The sequence below is a fragment of the Salvelinus sp. IW2-2015 genome, linkage group LG31 (genome assembly GCF_002910315.2).
Source record: "Salvelinus sp. IW2-2015 linkage group LG31, ASM291031v2, whole genome shotgun sequence".
In the NCBI taxonomy this organism is placed as follows: Eukaryota; Metazoa; Chordata; class Actinopteri; order Salmoniformes; family Salmonidae; genus Salvelinus; species Salvelinus sp. IW2-2015.
The window spans coordinates 8,414,311-8,430,617 of NC_036870.1; the positions used below are offsets into that span (position 1 = coordinate 8,414,311).

At 43.4% G+C, this 16,307-nt stretch overlaps 1 pseudogene; it reads left to right on the top strand.

The window, feature by feature from the left end:
* Positions 1 to 2,487: 2,487 nt before the first annotated feature.
* Positions 2,488 to 15,964, top strand: LOC111955623 (voltage-dependent calcium channel gamma-4 subunit-like; annotated as a pseudogene).
* The last annotated feature ends 343 nt before the right edge of the window (positions 15,965 to 16,307 follow it).

Consider the following 16,307-nt stretch of genomic DNA (forward strand, 5'->3'; position numbering starts at 1 on the left):
CCTATGATCAACTTAACTTCTTTCTCTTTGTAAATTGACTGGATATATTCACTGCGGTATGAAGCCTAACATTGAGTTTATGAATAATGGGCTAATATGCATACGCTTCTAACATAGGCTATATGTTACATCTCCAGCCTGTCTGTCTTCATTGTTCTGTAGTGCAATTATGCACCTGGCCTCCCCGCTGCCATGGTTATCCCTTTTAAATTGTGTGGAGTTCCAGGAAAAGGCACACTACAAAAGCTTGTTGGACACTTATTTCGATTTCTTTAGCCTACTAGCCTATAGGAGAGATGCAAGCTTGTTCTTGCTTGCTGAATGTAAAATAGGCTACAGCATTATTAACGGGCTGAGAGTTGGAAAGGAGAAACCTATATGTTCCTATAGTAGGCCTATCTTAACAACGGGTTACATCCTGACAAAATAGACCTTCACCATGAGTGGCCTGCTAATGTACCTTCCTGGACCTTCTAAACTAACGAGAATAGACCCAAACTGATCCAAATAGTTGCATAAAGAGGCCTAGACTGTTGGCCTATGCACTTTTTCATCAATGAAACAAAACAGGATATGTGCGTGGTTATTAAAAGTACCCAATACATCACTGCAGTTTACAGCCTATGAACAGTAATTGTGTATTCACTTGATAATAATTGTCTAAAAACATAGGCCTTATCAATAGTGGAGCTTTGCGTGCCCAGGGACCACAGAGTGCAGCCTGGAGGAATTTCATTTCATAATCTGTTAATTTATTTTTCTTACACTTTGCCAGGTAAATATTTAGCCTATAGTCCTAATATTTAACTAATGAATAGCCTAATATATAGCTAATATTTCGCTTTTTACTTCGGGGTCACATCATTAGCCTCTCTCTTCCAGCTGCTACCGTGCGCAACAGGCTATAGACTACGCAAGCCTCTCCACAATAGGCAATTCCTCTTCTCGTGAAATCCCAGGAAAAGCTATCGGCTACAAACGATATAGGACATTTATTAAAATATGTTTTAATAAATAGCTAATAGCCTATTCGGGGAAAGAAGCAGGCTTGCTCTTGCTAATTGCTGAATTTATAACAGGCCTACAGCATAGAAAATGCATGTCGGAAATGACTTGCAAACCACTTGAGCAACGAGGCAAATACATGCTGTAAAAGATGCGCTGGCTAATGGGCGTTTGTTGTTGAATTGCGACATTTAAATACGAGTTACTATATTTTCATTAGGCCTACATGTACATTTAACTATTATTTGCAGTTTTCACTATGACAATGAATACACCCTGAAAGCACTGAACGGTCTGAACCAGTATCTCAGTATCTGTGTGTTAGAGAAGCTGTGCGTTTGATCAGTTGATTGACATATGTAGGACTGTAGCTACATGAGAAACTTTCCTCCAGTGTGGATGCTCACCAACGTTTTATAGTTATGTAGCCTATAGGTTATCATTAGAGTTATCGTTGTAGTTATTGACTTGGTGGATGGCTCAGGCCTTAACTCTGACACAACAGAACTAACGTTATTATCACAACAGAACTAGCCTACTAGTAAGTCTAGCTGACGTTAGCGAACTTGAACGAAATACATAGAAAATTACACCTGTACACTCACATTTATAATTGTTTACTTGACTTGTATACTCTATAAATGGACTCTTTCAAATGATTTACTCTGGCAAGTTTGCCACCAGCGCTACAGTAGGGAAGTAAAGCAGAAGTCGAATCCGTCACTTCCGTTGTTTGGCTTTGCCCATAGCAATGTTCGAAAATGAGGTGGATGAGGTGGATACATTTTCATATAATTATAGATACAGTTAATACAGGTTTTTACCAATTTTCTGTATAAATAGCCTGTAACATATATGCAAACAGACCATAAATGTCTCAATTTATATTTTCTTGTAAAACTGTGAGTGCTATTATATGATACAATATAATACTTGTTGCAGTTACAACTTATCATCCTATCATCAACTCATTTCATCCAGTGTATGGCTGCGGATTGACTGCATTGTTTTATTGGAATGTTGGCATATTGGCAGTTAATTAGAAAAAGTTATGTCTCTAAAACTGTCAGGCTAGCTAACAGACATAGGCATACAGTGCAGATAAATTCTTCAAATTCATTATTTTAAACAGTATCTTATCACAGCATTGCAAGGCATGGTGTAACAGCTCCAGGACCAAAATGGCTGACATTTATACCGTCATAAGATGGTTCATGTAGGCCTAATAAAGCCACTTGAGACTGGCATTACATTCATAGGCTATAACCCCCTCCCTAATAAACCTTGATAAATTATCCAATAATAATTTTAATAATCAGAGCCTATTCATTTATGCAATAATGTTTATTATAATGGATGACATACTTAAGGAATTAAACATCTGATTTGACCTTTTATTCAAAAACACCTTTTTCTCTCACTGCACCCCCCCCCCCCCCKCACCCCCTCCAACTCCCACCACATCCCTCGACGTTCATCCTAGCAATATTTACCATTCATTCTCACGTCTTGCACATGCCTCGCATACGGAGTCCGTCCACCGTAACCACTGCAGAAGTTCAAGAATTACAGGTAAGACATTAAGCAGAATAAAGATTGTATGCAATATGTATATGATATGCTTCCGGAAAAGTTATTTTATATATACATGATGAAAAGAGGGATGTGCGTTTTAAGTCTGCAGAGCAGGTCCAGGTACATAATTAGCCTAGTATTCATTTTCGCAATATTAGCCTACATATCGAAATGCACATACTGTAATTATCCTACATGTTTTTTTAAAAACAATATTGCATTGAAATAAGAGTTATTTATTTCATGTTTACACAGAAATGTAGGCTACTCGGTACAATGCCAGCTATGCTGTTAATAACTCAACATCTTATTTTAAATCAGATTTTTTTAAATCAGATTTTGTCAGGTTTCTTAACCTGGCATCTCTCTCTCTCTCGCTGCTGGTCTCACAAGTGGTATATGTTAATAAATAGATGGAATTGATCTCAGCCTAGAAGACAGAGGAAGCGCTACATTTAGACAGACCTCCACTTGTAGGTTGTCTTTGTCCATGTACATTCATCAGCTAATAAATGCAATGGTTTTGCTTCTGCTTTCTATGATGCTTCAGTATACAACACATTTTCTTAGCCCTTCAGCAGCAATTGGTTAATGACCATGAAGGTAGTTTGCTTAACCAGGGTGTTGTGCATTTACTTTTGCAGATAGCGATAGCCTTATCAATGCAATGGTTCTGCTTTATGATTTCATGCACACACGCAAATACGCACTAATGCACACACGCGCATACACACAGTAAGTATTCGCGAGCTACTTGCCTCTCCTCAACTTTTGCCGCACAGTTCTTCTTTACTGACAATACACTTTACATACAGTGTGCAAATCAGGGGACATTTCAGGATTCAGACCAAAGATGAGGAAAGTGTGTATCTCTGTGTGCTTCTGCGTGTATGTGTGTCTCTGTGTGCACAATGTGGAGAAGTGCAACTAATATCGAGGTTATCCTCTTGTTGTTTAACCCATACTTTCTGTTCACTCTGCATTGTTATAGTCTTACAGAATCTCCCCAATCACCCGTCATTTAATGCCACGAATGTACCCCAAAGCTGTACATTCATGCATTTCAGTATGTGGTTCTGGTTTGTCCGTGAACTCGATCTCTTCCTTTATCATAATTCTGTGTTGATGTGTTGCCGATGGCAAAACTCCTCCATATCTGTCCATCTAGGTTACTTGCTTTCTGAACAGTACGTACCCAATCAACTATAGAAACAAACACCTTCTAATGGTTTTGACATGGAGGAAAATCATCTTTGTGTGTAATTTAAAACCCGTTTCAGTAGGTTCAGGTATGGATTGAACTAACTTTTCTTCTTGAAACTGGGGTAGAAATCGTGAGTCATAAACCACTGTTTGATGACTATCACCTAACTTTTGGGCTGTGATTTTATCATTACAAGGTTCCTACTGCAGTACACTGAATCATTTGATTAATGATGCATCCATCACATCATTTAATATAGAAAAAAGTAGCATTTTAGGTAATTACTGTAAACATAACTGTATTTGCTGCTCATGAATCATTCTGTATGTACGTTTGCATCGTATGATAAACGGAAAGTATGTGGACAKCTCTTCAAATGAATGGATACGGCTATTTCAGCCACACCATTGCTGACAGGTGTATAAAATTGAGCYCACAGCCATGCAATCTCCATAGACGAACATTGSCAGTAGAATGGCCCGTACTGAAAAGCTCAGTGACTTTCCAACAAGTACGTTTGTCAAGTTTCTGCCCTGCTAGAGCTGCCCCGGTCAATTGTAACTGGCCTGCACAGAGCCTTGACCTCAACCCCATTGAAACCATATTTGGGATCAATTGGAACGCCGAACCAGGCCTAATCACCCAACATCAGTGCCCGACCTCACTAATGCTCTTGTTGCTGAATGGGATCAAGTCCCCGCAGTAATGTTCAAACATCTAGTGGAAAGCCTTCCCAGAAGAGTGGAGGCTGTTATAGCAGCAAAGGGGGGAACAACTCCATATTAATGCCCATGATGTGTACCGAAGATGCTCACATACAGCATATGTTAGCTCAACTACATAATGATACTGAAGTGCTTGTCATCATCTGAATGCGCTTGATTACTTCCTTAATTGAACAGTACACTAGGATTCTACATGTTTTATCATGGCTTTGAAATGACTCACTCTTATTAAAAATATATATTATATTGAGGTCTTCGGCATCAGTATTTATATTCGGTTTAATCGCGGCAAAATCCCCTCAGCTGTTCCAGCTGCCCCTCACCCCCCACTCGCTTCTCACTCGCCGTGTTCTGTTCCATCCTAGACTTTGGAATTTACTGTTGCCATGGCAATGGAATAGAGCACACTCTCTCGCTTCTTTCCTGTTCCCTCTTGCTTTATATATCCCTCTGTCTCTCTCTAGGTGAAATGTGGAAACGGATCAGCCTCTTTCCTTTCGGGTTGGTCCATCGCATAATGTACAAACCAAGTTGTATTAATGATTCATCTTTTTGTAAGGTTAAGAAAGACCATTTTACTTGGCTTCCCTCTCACATCACATGAATTTATTAAATCCTTTTCTTTTTTCTTCTTATTCTTCAACCCCACAGGAGCAACGCTGAGACCCATGCCACGGCCACTTACTGAGAAGAGGGACGGAACCTCGAGTTGTGGATCCACGTTCACATAGAGACGGAGGTAGTGAGAAGGGGAGGAACACGGGAGCAGAGAGAGAGAGAGACAGGGGAACGAGAAGAGAAGAGAGGAAACGAGAGAGGAAGAGCGGTCTATGGATGCGGCTTGGACAGAGGGGACTCTGAATGCGCACTCTTCACTGACGAGGAACAGCAAGCTGCAGACATGGAGGCAAAAGGCAGAGGCATGCCCCAAGGTAACACACATTTCACTGGAAACACACTTCACCAAACACACAAACACACACGCGCACACACACTTAACGTTAACACTTAACCAAAGACACACTTAACAGATGCCTGGATTCAAAAGGAAACAATATGATTTACCCAAGTAATTATTCTGTAACTAGACTAGACAGTTATACTGAAGTTTTCAGTTTTTGCCCTTCTCAAAGGGCTTTTGTATTAAAACAATTACAAGTCATCAGAGAGACAAAGCACTGACAATGCTTTTGTAATTGTCCCTCTGGGATTAATGAAGTCTTATTGAATTGAAATCGACACACCAGGTTTTGGACATCCAGGTCAATAACGGGTCAATTGCGGTATATCGGTTTGTTTCCTTTGAAACACAGACAAACCCACACCTCTCAAGAGGATACTCTTGATTTGTAGCTTTTCAGGCGTCTTTTCCATTTCACCAGTTCTTCTCTTTCTCAATCCCTCTCTCTCRTCCCTCTCTCCGGCCCAGTCATGGTGTGGTGGGAGAAGGGGATCCAGGTTGTCCTCACCACTTTGGGGGCGTTTGCAGCCTTTTCCCTGATGGCTGTGGCCATTGGGACGGACTACTGGCTGTACGCACGGGCCTTCATCTGCAACAGCACGGCCAACTCCTCTCAGGACGACCCCAACAACAAGGACAAGAAAGACCCTGGTGCCCTCACCCACTCTGGCCTTTGGAGGATCTGCTGTCTGGAGGGTAAGGGGAGGTCTAGATGTGTGTGGGGAGGGGGAGAGGTGATGGGGGGATCAGTGTATTTCCAGGGTTTTGGTGGGGTCAGATGAATGCCTCAGTGTGTGTGTGGGTGTGTGTGTGGGTGTGGGTGTGGGTGTGTGTGTGTGTGTGTGGGTGGGTGTGGGTAGGTGTGGGTGTGTGGGTGGATCACTGTGTTTGGCTCAGTGTGTTTACATATTTCCCCCTTTGTGTGTGCACGCACGTTTATGTGCACATACGTGCGTGTGCAGGTGTGTGTACAAGAGTGTGTGTGTTGTGCAGCTGATGAGCAGCTCAACCATGAAAGACACGGTTCGACACAGTGCGACCTGGAGTGCATTTAGAGGACATCCAGTGGGCAGTGGCAGACAGTCAGGAGAAAAAAAGGCACATTTCAAGAGGTGCTTATCTAACATGATCACACATTAGCATTTTTCCCCTATTGTCATCTGCGAGAAACTAATCTTGTCGAGAACCATGCGTGACAATGACTTGATTTTGAAGGTTTGGCTACGTGAGACCAGCGAATGCCAAAGAGGACAATTGTGACCGACTGGTTCGGTTCAGTCTTATGTAGCAAATTTGAAATGGTGTTATTTTTTTTTTACATTGGATACAGGTAGAGACTCAGAGCTAGAAAATGGTTTATCATACACTACAGTTGAGGAACAATGGGAATGTAATTCTGCTTTGAAAGTTGATAAACTTGTAACCTCACTTTTGAGAAAATGGCCTTTGACTGTTTTGGTACACCTACTGGAGAGCTCTTCTTTGTCTACACCTATTTAGCATCGTTCACACCCTCTTAAGCTTTAGCCCCACCCATCTCTTTAAGGGTTGTTCCAAGCGTTCTGTCCAACAACAGCAGTCGGGCACCCAAGCTAACTGGCTAACGTTGGCTAGCTTGCTAGCTACTTCCAGACACAAATGAGAGAACAGCTCACTCTGACTATTTTACTCGCCCTAGCAGAGCTGGTTAGGCTGTTTTTATGTTATCCAGAGCCTTGGTAACTCAGACGAGAGTGCTCTGAAATTGGAGTAGATAGCCAGAGCGAATTTACCAGCTACGTATATCAATAGTTGTTGCAGTGACATCGTTAACATTCAATTGAAATGGAAACTTGCATAGTGGTGTCACGTAGCTAGGAGTGGTGGGTGCGGAGTCAGGCGCAGAGAGCATAGGGTTCTTTGGGTTTGCCGTATTTATTCCGGTAAGAATAAGGTCACGCCAACAACAACAGGCGAAAACAATGACCTCCCCAAAACAGGACACCAAACAGTCCAAAAACATAACCAAACACAACCATCCACACACAGAACAGAAAACAAGCCCGCACAAAGCAGGCGGGCCTAGAAGGCTTAAATAGCCCTGAACAAAACCCCAAACGAGAAACAGGTGAAACCAATACAGACATAACCAACAGAAAAGGAAAAGGGAATCGGTGGCAGCTAGTAGACCGGTGACGACGACCGCCGAGCGCCGTCCGAACAGGAAGAGGAGCCACCTTCGGTGGAAGTCGTGACAAGTGGAGTCTTTTGTTTAGACATGTAGCTAGCTAGCTAAACAATGAACCATAATCCCAATTCATGACGTTACTACCCTGCATGAATCTGCAGGTAGCTAACCAATCAGGTTCAATGTTAGCTAACTAGCTAACATTATGCTATAACTAGCAAAGCAAATAATATTATTACACAGATACACGTTGCATACATGTAATGTTAGCTAGTGAGCCAGCCAGCTAACGTTAGCTAGCTAGACTATCTTACCCATATACATGGATGGACGCTTCTCCCTCTGGTTGCCCTTAGTTTGAAAATGTAATCCGGAGATAGGTGTTTTCTCCATTTCCTTGGCTACTGTATCATACTCTAATTCCACTGATTTCAAAACTCGTTCCTCCAGAAAGTGGAGAGCAACACTTATGCAGTTCTACTACGCAATATATATATATATATTTAAACTACGTTAGAKAGAATTGCCTACACATACTGACCAGCTTAAATAGATAGAAGCGTGCTACATGGCAGACCAATCCAAACTCATCTCTCGGCGTGTCAAGCCATTCATTATCTCAGCCAATCATGGCTAGCGGGAAGGTTGCTGACTTTTTCTGTGGCTAAACCAACTAGGCTCGAAATTTAACAATTTTATTCATATTTACAGATGGCATACATGTTTGATATTAAGGCACATGAAAGTTCACATGTTCCAGAAGGCATTTCCGCCCAAAAATGCATTTTGATAAATAAAAAAAATGTCTCTCCTGTGAAATAGTGACGCGGACATACGCCTAGTTTCCTGTAACGAGTCAGAGTGATGAGTCATTAGTGATAGTCTGATGGAGTGGTTCTCCATTTGCTACCTACAGTAAGTGATAGACCGCAAAAGAGGACAACAGCCATTTTATATAATATTTGTGGCAGATGCTCAACATACTGATTACAGCTTCTTACTTATTGATGAAGTCTGTTGTTTTCTTCAGAGTACAAAGGGTTGTTTGTGGTTCATTTGACTGTCATAATTGACTTGAAAAGGGATTCAAATGAATACTTAATATGTCCATACACCAAGCCCCAGATATCTGTCCTGTCCTGTTTCGGTCTCTAATACCCATCTCTCTCCCATATTTCTGTTTTCTCTCTCTGTCCATCTCTGTTTTCTCTCTTTGTCCATCTCTGTTTTCTTTCTCTGTCCATCTCTGTCCATCTATTCCTCTCTCTCTCTCTGTCCATCTATCCCTCTCTCTCTCTGTCCAGCTATCCCTCTCTCTCTCTCTCTCTGCCATCTATCCTCTCCTCTGTCGCTCCTCTCTCTCTCTTCTCTGCTTACTTCTCTCTCTTCCCTGTCATCTTCTCTCTCTGTCCTCTGTCCATCTTTCATCTCTCTCTCTCTGTCCATCTATCCCTCTCTCTCTCCTCTGTCCAATCTATCCCTCTCTCTCTCTCTGTCCATCTATCTCTCTCCTTCTGTCCATCTAATCCCTCTCTCTCTCTCTGTCCATCTATCCCCCTTCTCTTCTCTCTGTCCCTATCCCCTCTCTCTCTCTGTCCATCTTCTCTCTCACATCTTCTCAATTTTTCAATTCAATTCGCTTTATTGGCATGACGTAACAATGTACATATTGCCAAAGCTTATTTTGGATCTCTCTCTCTCTGCTCTCTCTTCTCTCTCTCTCTTTCCTCTCTCTCTCTCTCTCTCTCTCTCTCTCTCTCTCTCTCCTCTCTCTCTCTCTCTCTCTCTCTCTCTTCTCTCTCTCTCTCTCTCTCTCTCTCTCTCTCTGCTCTCTCTCTCTCTCTCTCTCTCATCTCTCTCTCAGGGCTGAAGAGAGGAGTGTGTTCTCAGATCAAATCATTTCCCGGACGATGCAAGACTATGATCAGGATGCAGCAGAGTATCTCCTGCGTGAGTAAGGGGACGTGGGATCAGCAGAGTATCTCCTGCGTGAGTAGGGGAAGTGGGATCAGCAGAGTATCTCCTGCATGAGTAAGGGGACGTGGGATGCAGCAGAGTATCTCGCTGTGAGTAGGGACTGGGTCCAGCAGAGTATCTCCTGCGTGAGTAAGGGGAATGGGACCAGCAGAGTATCTCCTGCGTGAGTAAGGACGTGGGATCCAGCAGAGTATCTCCTGCTGAGTAAGGGGCTGGGATGCACAGAGTATCTCCTGCGTGAGTAAGGGGACGTGGGATCCAGCAGAGTATCTCCTGCGTGAGTAAGGGGACGTGGGATGCAGCAGAGTATCTCCTGCGTGAGTAAGGGGGCGTGGGATCCAGCAGAGTATCTCCTGCGTGAGTGAGGGACGTGGGATGCAGCAGAGTATCTCCTGCGTGAGTAGGGGACGTGGGATCAGCAGAGTATCTCCTGCGTGAGTAAGGGGACGTGGGATGCAGCAGAGTATCTCCTGCGTGAGTAAGGGGACGTGGGATTCCAGCAGAGTATCTCCTGCGTGAGTAAGGGACGTGGGATCAGCAGAGTATCTCCTGCGTGAGTAAGGGACGTGGGATGCAGCAGAGTATCTCCTGCGTGAGTAAGGGGACGTGGGATACAGCAGAGTATCTCCTGGTGAGTAAGGGAAGGGTGGATGCAGCAGAGTATCTCCGCGTGAGTTAAGGGGACGTGGGATACAGCAGAGTATCTCCTGCATGAGTGAGGGGACGTGGGATGCAGCAGAGTATCTCCTGCGTGAGTAAGGGGACGTGGGATACAGCAGAGTATCTCCTGCGTGAGTAAGGGGAAGTGAGATGCAGCAGAGTATCTCCTGCGTGAGTGAGGGGACATGGGTTCCAGCAGAGTATCTCCTGCGTGAGTAAGGGGACGTGGGATACAGCAGAGTATCTCCTGCGTGAGTAAGGGGAAGTGAGATGCAGCAGAGTACCTCCTGCGTGAGTAAGGGGACGTGGGCAGTGGGAGGATGTCACTAGAAAGATGTGATGTCGAATTGAAAAGAAATGCTGGGAAACAGCATTAGTGAATGCCGAGGTACAAGGTTATGAGTTAGCTAACTCAGTCAGTATCTCTCATTTGCCGGAGGGAATTATAACAAAGGAATAGGATATTCCAATCAAACCAGAACATCGGTTGGAATATGAATGTAGGATACATTTAGTCATTTATGAAAGGTGTTACAAAATAAAAGCTTAGTGTGGCATATTACTCTACCCCAGATGGTGACAATGTCACATACGCAGCCGGAAAAGCWAGGGTTGGAACCAGTTCAGGGAACAGAATCAAAAACTGGAAAATAACTAAATGATTTGAGTAACGAAACCCGTGATCTATACTGTTCCAGAACGGAACCGTTATTTTAAAAGCATGGGAACCGGCTAATAACATTATTTTACATTCCGGACATTTTTTTTCTCCAGTCCACAACAAAGCCCCTATGTCACTCAGAAACGTATTCCAGCGTCTGCCTGGCAGCTGGAAATCTTTACCAGTGGGTGTGCGTGTGTGTGTAGGCTACCTGCATAGGTTACTGTAGCCACCTGATGATGTTACAAGCATGATTCCGAAATTGGGGAGATATACTGTAGTTACCACATTGGATTTATTAAGTACAGAAAGGTAAGACGTGTTTTTAATTCTAGTGCTGCTCTGCACGCACAAGCTTGTTAGCTAGGTACGTTTGCTCTGGTCCAACATTAAACCAACTCAGAAGTTCAAAGACATTCAAGTTCCTCCATAGAGCTGCTCCTCCTCCGTAGGTGTAATTCTGTGGGCGTAATTCAGATAACGCATCATAACAAGATGCCCAGCGCTTCAAGGCAAGCCTTCCTCCATCCTCTCTTGCTTTGTTCTCACCTGTAACATTTCAGTTGCATCTGGCGCCTTACACTGTGACTGGCAGCACAGTGTGTGTGTGTTTGTCTTTCATTATGATTAAACCATGCTGTTACGGCAAAATATAATTAGCTCTTTGTGACTTTCCTATACAGATTAAATCGCTTACCTGCTCGTTTAGCTGCTCTATCCGCACTGATTGGTGAAGTAATTTAATCTACAGCTAAATGTAATATTTTTTTTGACTATTTTAGAGGTTAAAAATGGAACAGAAAGGAATAATATAAACCGGTACTTTTTGGGGAGTTCTAACCGGTTCAGAATTTTATTTTGCTGGTCGGAACATTGGAACGTAACTACACAAATAACGGTTCTGTTCAGAACGAAACGAGAGGAAAATAATTTTGGGTTCTACCCCTGCAAGTCACCTTCACAACTATCTTTAATCATTCATCTTTAGTATGTATTTGCTCAGCTCAGCAGGTTATGACACAATAAGGTTGCAGTCGCTTCCAATATTATCAGAGGATAGGAAGTAATATCTAATGCATAGTTGTTCCATGAGTAAAGATTACCCATAGGCACAGATCTTAGCTCGCAAATATTACCCCCCCCCCCCCCCCCCCCCCCCCCCCCCCCCCCCCCCCCCGCCCCCCCCCCCCCCCCAAACCAACAACTAATAACCATTAAACCACTTTCAACAAGAAACTGACCTTAGATCAGCGACTCTAAGGAACATTTCACCACCCTCCGTCTGCAGGTTGGTGGTCGAGCCTCCAGTATTTCCCCCATCCTCGAGTTGCTTATGACGTCCGTCCTGATGGGGAGCATGTGTGTTGCATCCAGCAGCTTCTACAAGAGCAAGAGGAACATCATCCTAGGAGGAGGCATCCTGTTTGTGGCTGCTGGTAAGGCGCTGGCGTCTTGTTCTTGACGGTTTCTCTATTACTCAGTACACATGGGGCTGGTTTCCTGGACACAGATGAAGCCTAGTCCTGGAGTTCAAATCCTGCTCAATGGTGTCTCATACTCCTTTTCCTCTTGTTAAGATGGAATGTTCTCAATGGTCTCTGAACTCGGAAAAGAGTGTTATTGTTAAGGCTAATAACATCCATCCATGATATTCACTTTTGTGTTGTTTTTCCCTCCCCATCACTCGTCTCATGTTAATGATGTTGGTTGCGGCTTAGATTTCCCACATGTAATTTTTTATAATTTGATTTAACTAGGCAAGTCAGTTAAGAACAAATTCTTATTTACAATGACGGCTTACCGGGGAACAGTGGGTTAACTGTCTTGTTTAGGGGTAGAAAGACAGATTTTTACCTTGTCAGCTCGAGGATTCGATCCAGCAACCTTTCGGTTATGCCCAACGCTCTAACCACTAGGCTACCTGCCGCCACATACAGTATATCATCCCTTGAGTGGAGACTCAGGTCAATGAGACATAACACAAGAGAAGTAATCAAGTTGAGATGGTTCGTTTAGAGCCATTCCCCCACCCCCCTATGGAAAAGCTCAGAGAAAATCAAAGGCATATTATACTGAACCAAAATGTAAACGCAGCAGGCAACAGTTTAAAAGATTTTACTGAGGTTCCAGTTCATATAAGGAAATCAGTCAATTGAACTACATTTATTAGGTCCTAATCTATGGATTTCACATGACTGGGCAGGCGCGCAGATTTGGGTGGGCCTGGGAGGGCCCTCCCAGGCCCACCCACTTGGGAGTCAAGCCCACCCACTGGAGAGCCAAGCCCAGCCAATCAGAATGAGTTTTTCCCCACAAAAGGGCTTTATTAGAAACAGAAATACTCTCAGACGATCCCACAGGTGAAGAAGCCGGATGTGGTGGTCCTGGCTGGGCTGGTGTGGTTACATGTGGTCTGTGGTTGTGAGGCCGGTTGGATGTACTGACAAATTCTCTAAAACAACGTTGGAGGCGGCTTATGGTAGAGAAATTAACATTCAATTGTCTGGCAACAGCTCTGGTGGACATTCCTGCAGTCAGCATGTCAATTGCACGCTACCTCAAAACTCTGTGGCGTTATGTTGTGTGGCAAAACTGCACATTTTAGAGTGGTGCACCTGTGCAATGATCATTCTGTTTAAACAGCTTCTTGATATGCCACACCTGTCAGGTGGATGGATTATCTTGGCAAAGGAGAAATGCTCACTAAAAAAGGATGTAAACAAATCTGTGGTCAAAATTTGAGAGAAATAAGCTTTTGTACGTTTGAAACATTTCTGGGATCTTTTATTTCATCTCATGAAACCAAGACTCTACATGTTGTGTTTATATTTTGTTCAGTGTAGATTCCAGTCTATATCTCACTTTTTTTCTCACTTTCCCCCAGGCCTGAGCAACATCATCGGCGTGATCGTGTACATCTCTGCGGCGCTAAGCGACATCTCGCCCAAGAAGGACGAGGACAAGAAGTGGCATTACTCGTACGGCTGGTCCTTCTACTTCGGAGGCCTCTCCTTCATCCTGGCTGAGATGGTGGGCGTCCTGGCCGTCAACATRTACATCGAGAAGAACAAGGAGCTGCGCTGCCGCTCTCGCACCGAACTCTTCAAGAGCACCACGAACGCCATGCTCCGCCTGCCCAGCTACCGCTTCCGCCGGCGCTCCCGCTCCAGCTCGCACTCTACCGACCCGCCACACTCCCCCCGTGACACCTCACCCACAGACGCCAAGAGCTTTGCATTACCGCCGTCTGCCCCGCCTTTCTCTGTGGCCACCCTTCCCAACCCGCACCATGCTGGTGGAGGAGTAGGGGGCGATATCTCCATGTATACCTTGACCCGGGACTCCAAGATGGGGAGTCTTGGTGGCGGCGGGCCCCCCCTCTACGGCACGGTGGACCGGGCCTCCCTCTACCAGCTGCACAGCTACTTCCCCAATGAGGAAGTGGGGGTGATGATGAGCGGTACACTGCCTTCTCTCTCCAAGTCCAACCTCTCTGCGGCGGGCCAGAATGCCACGGTCGGCGGCACTGCCATTGCGCCCCTGAATACCTTGTCGTCCTCCGGTCCTACCCCCCAGCAGCCACCTCTGTCCACAGGCACCATGGAGAGAGAGAGGGGCATGGGCACCCTGGACCGGCTGGGGGGCAAACGGAACAGGGACACTGACTCGGACACGCTGAACAGGAGAACCACGCCAGTGTGAGCCTTGGAGATAGGAGTAAGAGCCATGGAGGTACAGGGCCATCTCAGTCTGTTTTTGACTACTATGAATATATCTATTCCACTGACGAGAATATCAAATGTATTATTAACAACATTATTGAGGATATATTCATTTTGAAATGCACAATATGTCTATAGTTGTAAACTTTGGTTTGTGCTTGATTATCATAGCCAGGTTGCAAGACTGTAAAGATGGTAACTTCTTGAATATTATCACATTGCTGTTGTTTTTATTCTCGTAATCGTAAATGCAGGGTAAATTTGTACATTTTGAACTATGATTTTTGTATTTTTGTATTTCTTGAAAGTTTTCATTGATTTCTAGCTCCATCACATTAAATCTGATGGCGTCATGCGGGAAGCATGTGCGCAAATTATGAGTGTAATATTGTATTTGTATTTTATTTCAAATATATTTTATTGGATTATTATTATTAATAATAATAATATTGTTACTATTATTATTGTTATAATTATTGTTATCATCACATTTTTAAGGCTATTGTTTTTGTTTGTTAATACAAGTATAACCAACATAGCCTAATCTGTGTTTTTTATTCTTCATGACAAGTGTATTAGATTATAGGCTTTATTTTAGTGATGGTATATACTGTATTCTTAATGTTTTTCTTTAAAGTAGTGATTCTCAACTCGTGGGTCGCGACCCAAATTTGGGTCACGGGAGGTTTTGAATGGGTATACCCATTGTAACTTCTTGAATATTATCACATTGCTGTTGTTTTTATTCTTGTGTCTGAGTATAAAATTAAAATAATTAAAACATTTACTTAAACGACTAAAAACCAGGTAGAAAGTGATGAACTCATTTCATCTCTGAACAATTTTTCTTCAATCATAGTATTTTCAATATAGACTTTGTGGACTCAAACAATCGAGTTTATTAACATTCTTCATCAAGAATATGGGTAACTTTGACAAATTTCCTTTGACGTATAATTGCTACAATTACAATCAATATGGAATTCAAAATAGTTTTCCAGATTGCGTTTTCACATATTTTCCTTTTGCAAAGCAAATACTGGGTCACGACTGAGACCACCTGGTTTAATATGGGTCCCGAGGAAAAACCAGTTGAGAACCACTGCTTTAAAGATCCTACCTTGGGGTTAGGGGGCTGAGAGCCTGTGATTGAAGAAGACAACAATCTCTTCATAATAAATGATATTTCTACTCTAATACACATTCATCAAACTAAGGACATTTGTGATGTTTAAGCAATACAACATTCTGAGCCTCAAAAATACAAAATAAAACWAATATATTCAATAAAGTTATATATGAAAATGTATTGTGTGGAGTGTGTTATTTGACATCTAAACAAGATGGTAATAATACAAATGAATGTAAAAATGTTTGGAAATGAAATGGTGCACATTTTTTCCGTTCATATTGCTGGATCTACTATAACGACACAGGGCGAGGCCCAGATGCAGACACAGGAGGCAGATGGTTCGAGTCTGACATTTATTAAAATACAAAGGGCAGGCAATAGGCAGGTCGAGGAAAGGCAGAAGTTCATTAACKAGGTCAGAGTCTGAAAGGTACAGGGCAGCAGGCAGGCAGCTCGAGGTCAGGGCAGGCTGAATGGTCAGGCAGGCGGGCTCAGTGTCAGGGCAGGCAGAAAAGGTC